The sequence below is a fragment of the Orussus abietinus genome, unplaced genomic scaffold (genome assembly GCF_000612105.2).
Source record: "Orussus abietinus isolate OABI.00-Male unplaced genomic scaffold, Oabi_2.0 scaffold86, whole genome shotgun sequence".
In the NCBI taxonomy this organism is placed as follows: domain Eukaryota; kingdom Metazoa; phylum Arthropoda; class Insecta; order Hymenoptera; family Orussidae; genus Orussus; species Orussus abietinus.
In genome coordinates this window covers 98623-107303 of record NW_019394257.1, presented here as the reverse complement: position 1 = coordinate 107303, position 8681 = coordinate 98623, and positions in this window count along the sequence as shown.

Sequence of the window (8681 nt, the reverse complement as noted above, 5' to 3'; positions counted from 1 at the left end):
CTTTCGTGAGATATGAGAATTCTTTTCTGAGCGATAAGAACGCTTCCTGCAGGAAGGAAGGATCCTCTCCTGCGGGAATAGTTCGCACGTCTGGGAAATCAATGGCGCGTCTTAATGGTGAACGAGTGACCAAGCGGATTCCTCCTGAGGGATTCCTGGACTATGTTGAAGTCCAGGATCGAATGCACGCGGGGGTTGAGGATGCGTAAGTAGATCCAGGATCCATGCCAGGACCGGAAGGTACATATTGGTCCAGCAGGACCTGGAGTGCTTATCAGCGAAATTGAGTTATCCTGTGTACCGCGACCCACACCCATGACGAGTCCTGGGTTTCTTTCCTGAATTCTAAGAATCTTCCTCGAAGGAGAAGGTCCTTTGCGAACACTTCGTGAATCTACGAAATTAATGTCATAACATTCAACGAAAAATTATTAAGTACTCCAAGTTAAATTATGAAATTCCTTACAGGAGGAGGAGGTCCTGTCCTACGAGTCTAAAAAAGAATCTATGCCATTTCTAAATACCCCGCGAAGGATATTCCCATTTTGTCAGGACCAGGAGAGGGTTAAAGATTCACCAGGACATCCCGTTCCAATACCGGGATCAGGATGTACACATTGGTCGGCGGTCCAGCGGGACCCGAGTGTTTATCGGGGAAATTGAGTTACCCGGTGTATACTGCGACCCGTTTCCGCCGTGCGGTTTGGCCGCTTCCGGACTCTCCGGGCTGGACTTCGGGAATCCGGGATTTCAAGTCCGGGACTCGGGACGAACTCTCCACTTTCATCTGGACACGCATCTTCGAGCGGCAGCTGCGGCACTCGCGAGCTCGTTTTCCGTCGAGTTACGAGCGGGTTACGAGCGAGGCCTCTCCCGATGTCCTCCAGAGAGTCCCGAGGGTGCGGATATCCCGAGGGAAAGAAATTCCTTCAAATACCGTGTAGCCCTAACGCGCCATTCACGCGAGAGAGACACTTCCTGGCCTCAACACTCGAACGGTCAACAAAAACAAGAAACGAATTTCGGTTCAAAATAAAAAATAGTATACAGCCCTATTGCGGGGAGAGATAAAGTTCCTAACCTCAAAGAAAGACTGATTAGAATTCACTTAAAAGGAATATCGGAGCCAAAGAAAACCGAGCCCTCTTCCCCAGGAGTGGTCCAAGAGGGGATTCCGGGATGCACCTCGCGCGGTGCATCCTTGATAAAAGGAAGTACATATACATACCTATACGTATATACATATATATTTATGTACTTGTCGAGGGAGTAATTTCCACGCGGCGGGCAAATATCGCTCTTAATTTAGAGGCGCTTTTTCCTAGCAGCTCTTGGTTGCGAAGCGAGTGGAATACTTGTCTACAGGGGCACAGGAGTGGGTGGGAGTGGGCGGTAAGGGGGTGAAAGGGGGAGCAGGGGGTGGTTCAGGAAGAAGGTCGTGCTCTTCCGCAAGCGCGGAGAATTTACATCTCCGGGAAAGTCCCAGGGGAACCGGGAACCCTCTCCCTTCCGGCGTCGGAAGTCGCGCCCCTCGAGTTTATGAAAATCGACCAAAGGGGCACGTCCCGGGATTCCTCCCCTTTTTTCCCCTTCGCGGCGGCCTGGAAGACACGTGGAGGGATGCACGGGGGTAATCGCACCCCTGGGAACCCGCGTGCAGCAGGGTGCATCCCAAGCATCCCGGGATATCACGAGATTCGAGGCCTAAAGGGTTACAGGACACCTTTTCGGGAATTGTTGGCTAAGGAGGTCCAGGTGAGGAGGAGGACGTGCAGAGTGCATTTTGTGCACTTCCGCATGAAGGATCCCTGATCCATCAGTGACTCCAGGTTCAACCAGATGGACTCTAAATTCGCCAGGGTTCACATCTACAACCCCACGTGCAAGATGATGCACGACAGGCGACCCCAAATTCACCAGGATTGACCCCACGTGCTGGAAGATGCACGACCGACGACCCCACGTGCAGTCGGATGCACCAGTGAGATACCGAACCCCACATGATTTATTCGTACGACCCCGACCACGCGATAAAAAAAGAAAAGAAAATATCTCAATGATTTATTCCCCTGGCCCGAAGTGCAGCCAAGATGCATCTCCGCGGCAGCGAGCTCCCTAGATTCGGGAAATTCCCTAGGATTCGTCGGTACAACCTCGAGTGGAACGAGGCATCTCTGCCTCTCCAAACTTGACAAGCTTCACACTTACGGTCTCAACTGCAGGGAAATTCATTCCTAAGATGGGAAATCCCCTAGAATTCGCCTTTACGACTTGAAACGCGGCAAGATGCATCCCCGAAGCACCAAACCCCTAGAATCCACCCCCACGGCCATAAATGCATCAAGCTGCACCTGTTATACCAAACTCCCAAAAAGCTCACACTTTCCGCCTCAAGTTTCGAGATATGACCCCCTTGACACCAAACTCCCCAGGCATCACCCTCCAACTCCCGAAGCATCGAGATGCACCTAATACAGGAGCTTGCACCCCGATGCATCTCTCCTCAGCATCCGAGGTCCACCCGGCATGCGACATCACGCCTCCTAATCCTGACTTAAGCCCTTCCCGGTCCATAATCCCGCTCCAGGATCCACTCCTCGTAATCGGGATATTCTCCCTCGAGTTCATCCCCTTCGATCCCGCGTTCGCGATCCGGATGCAAGGACCTCCGACCTCGAATCCTCGACCGGAAGCCGGACGTACCGCTTCGGGGATTTAAACGCGATAAATCAGAGCCCCTTCCAAAAAGTCGATCGGCCACCCACCCCCTGAGGGGGTGGAACCAGAAAATGGCGGGCAGAGTGCCCGGCATAAATTATCTCCCTTTATGGCACTCGCTTCTTAATGTCCACTAACCTCGGAAAGCTGCGCGATCGTTTAAATACTCCGGCTTTACGACGCCGACTGTGTGGAAGAGCTTTAAAGCCCCCTCCACCTCTCTTCCTCTTTTGGCGCTCGGGAGTTGTTCTTACGCTTCCCCCGCGTCCCGACTCATCCTTCAGGAAGACAGTCCTAAGTGATGGAAGCAACGAGAGGGGAAACGCTCTTGGTACTTCTTGCCTCGCGCAATTAGGGCCTTTACGTGCCGACCGGTGGGAGGTGGGAGGAAAATTCAAGAATCAAATTCAGGAGCCCACGTTGAGAGGAACGATGATTACCCCGAGAGAAGATACGATATCTCGGTGATCCAGGTGATTACCCTAAGACGGTAACAAATGTGGGAGGATGATTTAAGAATCCAGGAATTCCGGCGTTTGTATCAGGATAATATAATATTTAACGTGGGAGGTGAGAAAAAAATAGAAAAAAAAATAATTTCATGTCCTATCCCCTTTTGGATTATTTTTCAAATTTTCGACGTGACGTCCCGATAGGGTGTCGAACGATAATCGAATGCGTTCGCGATTGGTTTTCCCCCGGTCGTCGGAGATAAATTCAGATCTCGCCCAGGGTCCGGGGGTTTAATTGCGCGCTCGCGTATCGAGGCTTTCGTTCCGTGTCGAACTAACGCCGTGTACGATAACGCGATAAAAACGCGCGGTTCATTGACTGCGGCCGACCGCGCGCCGACCGATGTCACTGCGAGGCGCGACTAGTGGAGGCTGACCATTCTAGGTGGAGGCGCTACTTGGGAGAGCAGCTTGTCTGACTCGTTCCGTTCCCCGGGCTAAAGCGTTGGCCGACCACCATCCGACCGATTCTACTTAACTCTTCGACTACTCTCGGCTGATTAGTTTTGGCGTTCACTGGTTTCCCTTATCGCTCCGTTTTCCCTAGGAAAATCATTGCTCGGCCGATATCACCGCTTATCATCGGCTGACCTAACGTGTTAACATCAAACTAATACTAGTAATTCTTATTGGCTGATATAACACAGGACTACTCCGCACCAAACTATTCCCATCTCCCAGGGAAACCATTACCAACTATCGCCAAGCTAACACTGACTCCTTCAATCGGTTCATCCGGCACAGTGGGAGCTCCTCGGCGTCGTTGGCCCATTTTCCACCGGAGCCATTGCCCGACCATTGCCCGACCAACCGCGTCGAGGTGCTCGTGAAACCTCTCGCCGAGTCGGGCAAATACCGGCTCGAAGGAAACAAACCGGGGCAAACCAGCGGGAACGGAAAGAACCTACCAATCGTCCCAGTTGCGAACAACAATCTCCCGATTTCCCGACAGGCGCCGCCCCGGGAAAAGGATCGTCCTCGGTCTGCGGAATATCCGCGCGGAATGCCAACTACGGAGTCGCCTCTATCTCCCGTTTCCTTTTTCCCGCCCGCGTTCCCCTCCCCGCGCATCTACTTACACGGCCCGAAATGCTTCCCCGAACTTTCGACAAACGCCCTGCTTACTTCGTTTCAAAAGAAAAAGGAAGGGTCCCTCAACCCCCCCGTAACCCAATTTTCCGGGCAAGGATACACGGCATGCTTGACCTGCCCCGAAACGAATTTGGCGCGAGACTCTATCGAGTTTCTTACCCTTCAAGCAGGATTTCCTTTTCGTCCTGTCGCGGGAAATTAATTTTTGCGATAACGATCCTTGATATGCTCGATACGTATCCTTGTGTGCTTGATGTGAAATTTATGAAAAAATGTACTTGATGTGGTATCTATGAAAAAATGTACTTGATGTGGTATCTATGAAAAAATGTACTTGATGTGGTATCTATGAAAAAATGTACTTGATATGAAATTTATGAAAAAATGTACTTGACGCGAAACTCCACCGAAAGAAAAGAGAATCTCTCGGTGGGAAAAAAATGTCCCGTCCAGTCTGTCGCGGTGGACCGATCTCTGCAGTAAAGACACACGACAGTGCTCATTTTCTACGAAAATGTATTTGGCGCGAGACTCGGCGTAGCCTCTTGATTAAAAAAGCTCTCTAAGCTGGTTCGCGCCGCCCGCGGGAGGAATTCTCGTTTCCCGTTTATCCCGTTTATCCCGCGAGTCGTCCGGGGGAGAAATTGAGGAAGAGGAAGAGAAAGAGAGAGAGAGAGGTTCTTTACAGAGCGTGTTCCGGTGTTCCCGGGTCCAGGAAGCTGCGACGACGAGAGAAATTCGAGGACCTCCGAGAGCCACGTGGACGAGGCCAAAGGACAATGGAAACCCGGCACAATGGCTCCAACGAGTCCTCGCGCCTTGAATAAAAACCGAGGAAAGTGGACTGAATTACCGTGTAACTATTATTTTCATTAAACTCCATCTCCCACCCTGCCTGATTACGGATTTACGGTACCCTAAGTACTCCATTAGTGGCCCTTGAGGCTGTCACAAGGTGAGTAATGTGAAATAAACGTTGAAGTCAGGTGATGTAAAATAAAACGGAACAAGTGGAAATGAAATGAATTAAGCTAAAAGCGAGATAAATTAAGCTAAAACGACATGAATTAAGATAAAACCGGATAGGACCTCGGAGAGTGGGCCGAAAATAGGGAGCCTCCCTCAGGATCTAAGGGACTTATCAGCAAGGATAAAATGATATAAATTAAAGTAAGAAAAAAAAAAATCGGCTCAATTGAAATTAAATGAGATGAATTTACATCTCGGAATATGGGCCGAAAATAGGGAAGGATCTGAGGGTCTTATCAAAAGGGAGCCACCTGTGGGCACTCGCCCCTTGATATCGCCCCTCCACCTTCTAGCGCGGAAAATCGGATAAGTCTGGAAACGGCGGAGGCTTTTATCGCGTCGCCGTCCTTTAGGTCTCGGAAGAAAAAGCGCGACACCCTGGGCGATAATTATATCCAGCTGGAAGGAAGCTCCGGGAGGCGGCATTTACCAGGAGGTAGAGAGAAATGCGCTCCGTTTCCCACGGGACCCGGGGTGGAGGTGAATTTTAATAAAGTCCAGGGCGTAGCGAACCTCCTCGAAAGTAATCCGACGTGTTCCCTTCCTTTCCATCACCCTTGCACCTGCTTTCTCGTCTTTCTTCCCCGGGAAACGGCGGGTTCTTTCGCGAGAGTGATAACAGGTGATAAGGGTTCCCGCGGAGTGACAACTCCGGATTTGCTCGGTTCACGGGGAAAGATATTTCCTCGATAACACTTTTTTTTATCCTCCGTTCACTATCACGAAAAAATCAGAAAAATTAGTTAAAGCGAAGCGAAAGCGTTTATCTTCGAGAATTGGCTAAAGGATGTAATCAAAAAACATTTTCAACGATTTTGTTAAATGAATAATAATTCCTTATTCGTGCGATTTTCCGCGAATATGCTCAAGCTGTTCCCGAGAGAACCGAGGGATTTCGGTGGAGTTTCGCGCCGAAGTTTGGGATAGATAAGCTTGTGATAAGGACGGATCCTTCCACGGATGGACACGGTCCTTTAGAGTTGAGTACTTCGCTCACTGGCCGTGTCAAATTTATGCAGATCCGATCTGGACGCGGACCTGCCTGTAATGAAATTCGTTCGTAATGCATGCAGTATGCAGATTGGCAGGACTAAGGCCGATCGGCGTTTGCGGGGCCGTGTTTTCCGCCCAGGAATCCCCGCGGACGTGAAACGCACCTAGTCATTTAGTATTGGTAATTGAAACTTTCTAACCACGTTAATCAGACTTTCTCGTCAATAATTAGGCATACCGAGGAATATCAGCGGAATTTTTTTCAGTGTATGTAACATTTTAGTCATGACACTTCACGCAATGAAGGAGAGGAAGAACGAGAAAAGCCGTCCCTCTGTCCTCTTTCTTTCTCAGCCTCGGACATTTAATCTCCATATAACGAACTCTGAATCGTCTTCCCGAGGAGCGATCACTTTTAACCACTTTCCCGATATTCCCCGATTCCGTCCAAAAGCCTCTTCGAACTTCCAAGTCGAGCCCCGAGCCAACTTTTCCAGAGCTTTTTCATTCCTTTTGGGAGGCAGTTAGATAGCGAAGATAACGAAGATGGCCAACTTTCCTCGAGTTCCCCCCGTTTTTTTTTTTCATTGTTTCCGGGGAAGCGTGATAAAGATAACGAAGATGAAACGCCCCTACGAATCCAATTCGATCGAAGATCGATTTGCAATTTTTTCTTGATTTTCTCAATTTTTTCTTAATTTTCTCAATTTTTCCTATTTTTTTTCGCTCCTGTCCGCAGCTTCCATTTCATCTCCTTACCGCCATCTTGGCGAATAACCCGACCAAAGACAATTTTTAACCACTTCCCCGACATTCCCGAAAGCCTCTCCCCAACTTTTTCAGGGCGCTCTTTTTCATTCCATCCGTGGGAACCGGCGATAAAGATAACGAAGAGGAAGCGTCTCTCTAAATCCAATTAGTAATGGCGGGCCTGGGTGAAAAATCCGAGGGACCCGCGAAAATCCCGGTCCCTTCCCTCAGGAATCCCTTAATCTAGAGATCGTGGGAACGGCCCACACCGATTTTTCCTCGACTTTCCTCCGCAGTTATTCCGACTTCCTCTGCCGACGTTTTGTCCCGACTTAGCTCCCCCCTTTAGGGATTCAATTTCCGGAAGAGGGTCCCTAACATCCCGGCTCGAATTTCGAAATTCTCCCCCCCCGCCGAAACTCCGACGTCGTCGCGGTTAAATGTAAATTGCTCGATACGTCTTAGAAGATGATAAGAGGGGGCAAGGGACGATCAATCACCAGGGGATTCGCCTAATCGCGGATTAAACCCTCCCCGACTCCGTCATTACCGAGTCGTTTATCGTTAACCCCGGAGTGTGTCCTCCACTTCGAGGCTCGACTTATCCCGAGAATGAGAACAGGATAAATGAATACGAGAGACGCCAATTAGATAGAGGAATTGAATTAAGGAAGAGTGAGGGAATTAAATTAAGAAACTAAATAGAAGAGCGGAATGAGGAAGGTAAGTAAAGGAATTGAATAGAGGAAACTTTTAGAGGGGAATTAATTACAGGAGATAAATAGAGGAGATAAATACAAGGGTTAAATAAAAGAAACTAGAGGAGCTGAATTAAGAAGCTGAACGAAGAAACTAAAATAATGGGACTAAATAGAGAAACTTATGGAGGACAATTGAATACGAAAAATCTCCCGGACTACGTCGTAACGATATCGTGAAACGTTAAGTTGAAAAATTAATTACAGGAGATAAATACAAGGGTTAAATAAAAGAAACTAGAGGAGCTGAATTAAGAAGCTGAACGAAGAAACTAAAATAATGGGACTAAATAGAGAAACTTATGGAGGACAATTGAATACGAAAAATCTCCCGGACTACGTCGTAACGATATCGTGAAACGTTAAATTCGCGCCCAGAGCTTCCGTTTCGGGAACGTTCCCGAGAACTGCTTAGGGATGAAAAAGAGGAGAAAAGGAGAGAAGAAGGTAGAAGCGTCGCTTCTAAATAGCACCGAGCAAGAAGTAACGACCCGGGGCTGAGGTCTCCGAGGTGGAGAGTCCTGTACACAACCGGTCGTTAAAAGTCCCCCTCGAGTCGTACCTTAACGGCGAGCAACCTACGAACTTTGAAAAGACTCCTCTCTCGCAGCTTCGTTCCGTCCGTTTAACGGCCCTCGTAATTTCGAGGTAAACGGCGGTGCCTGTCAAAATAAACGGCACTTCACGGAGCGGCCCTCTTAATAACGAATAACGCTCATGGCCGGATAATGAGGAATAACGAGAGATTTCGCGTTTTCGAGAGTTCTAACGGCAATCGGGGGACCGCGGAATCTCCGCGCGGAAACAATGGCCCGCTGCGTTATCACGG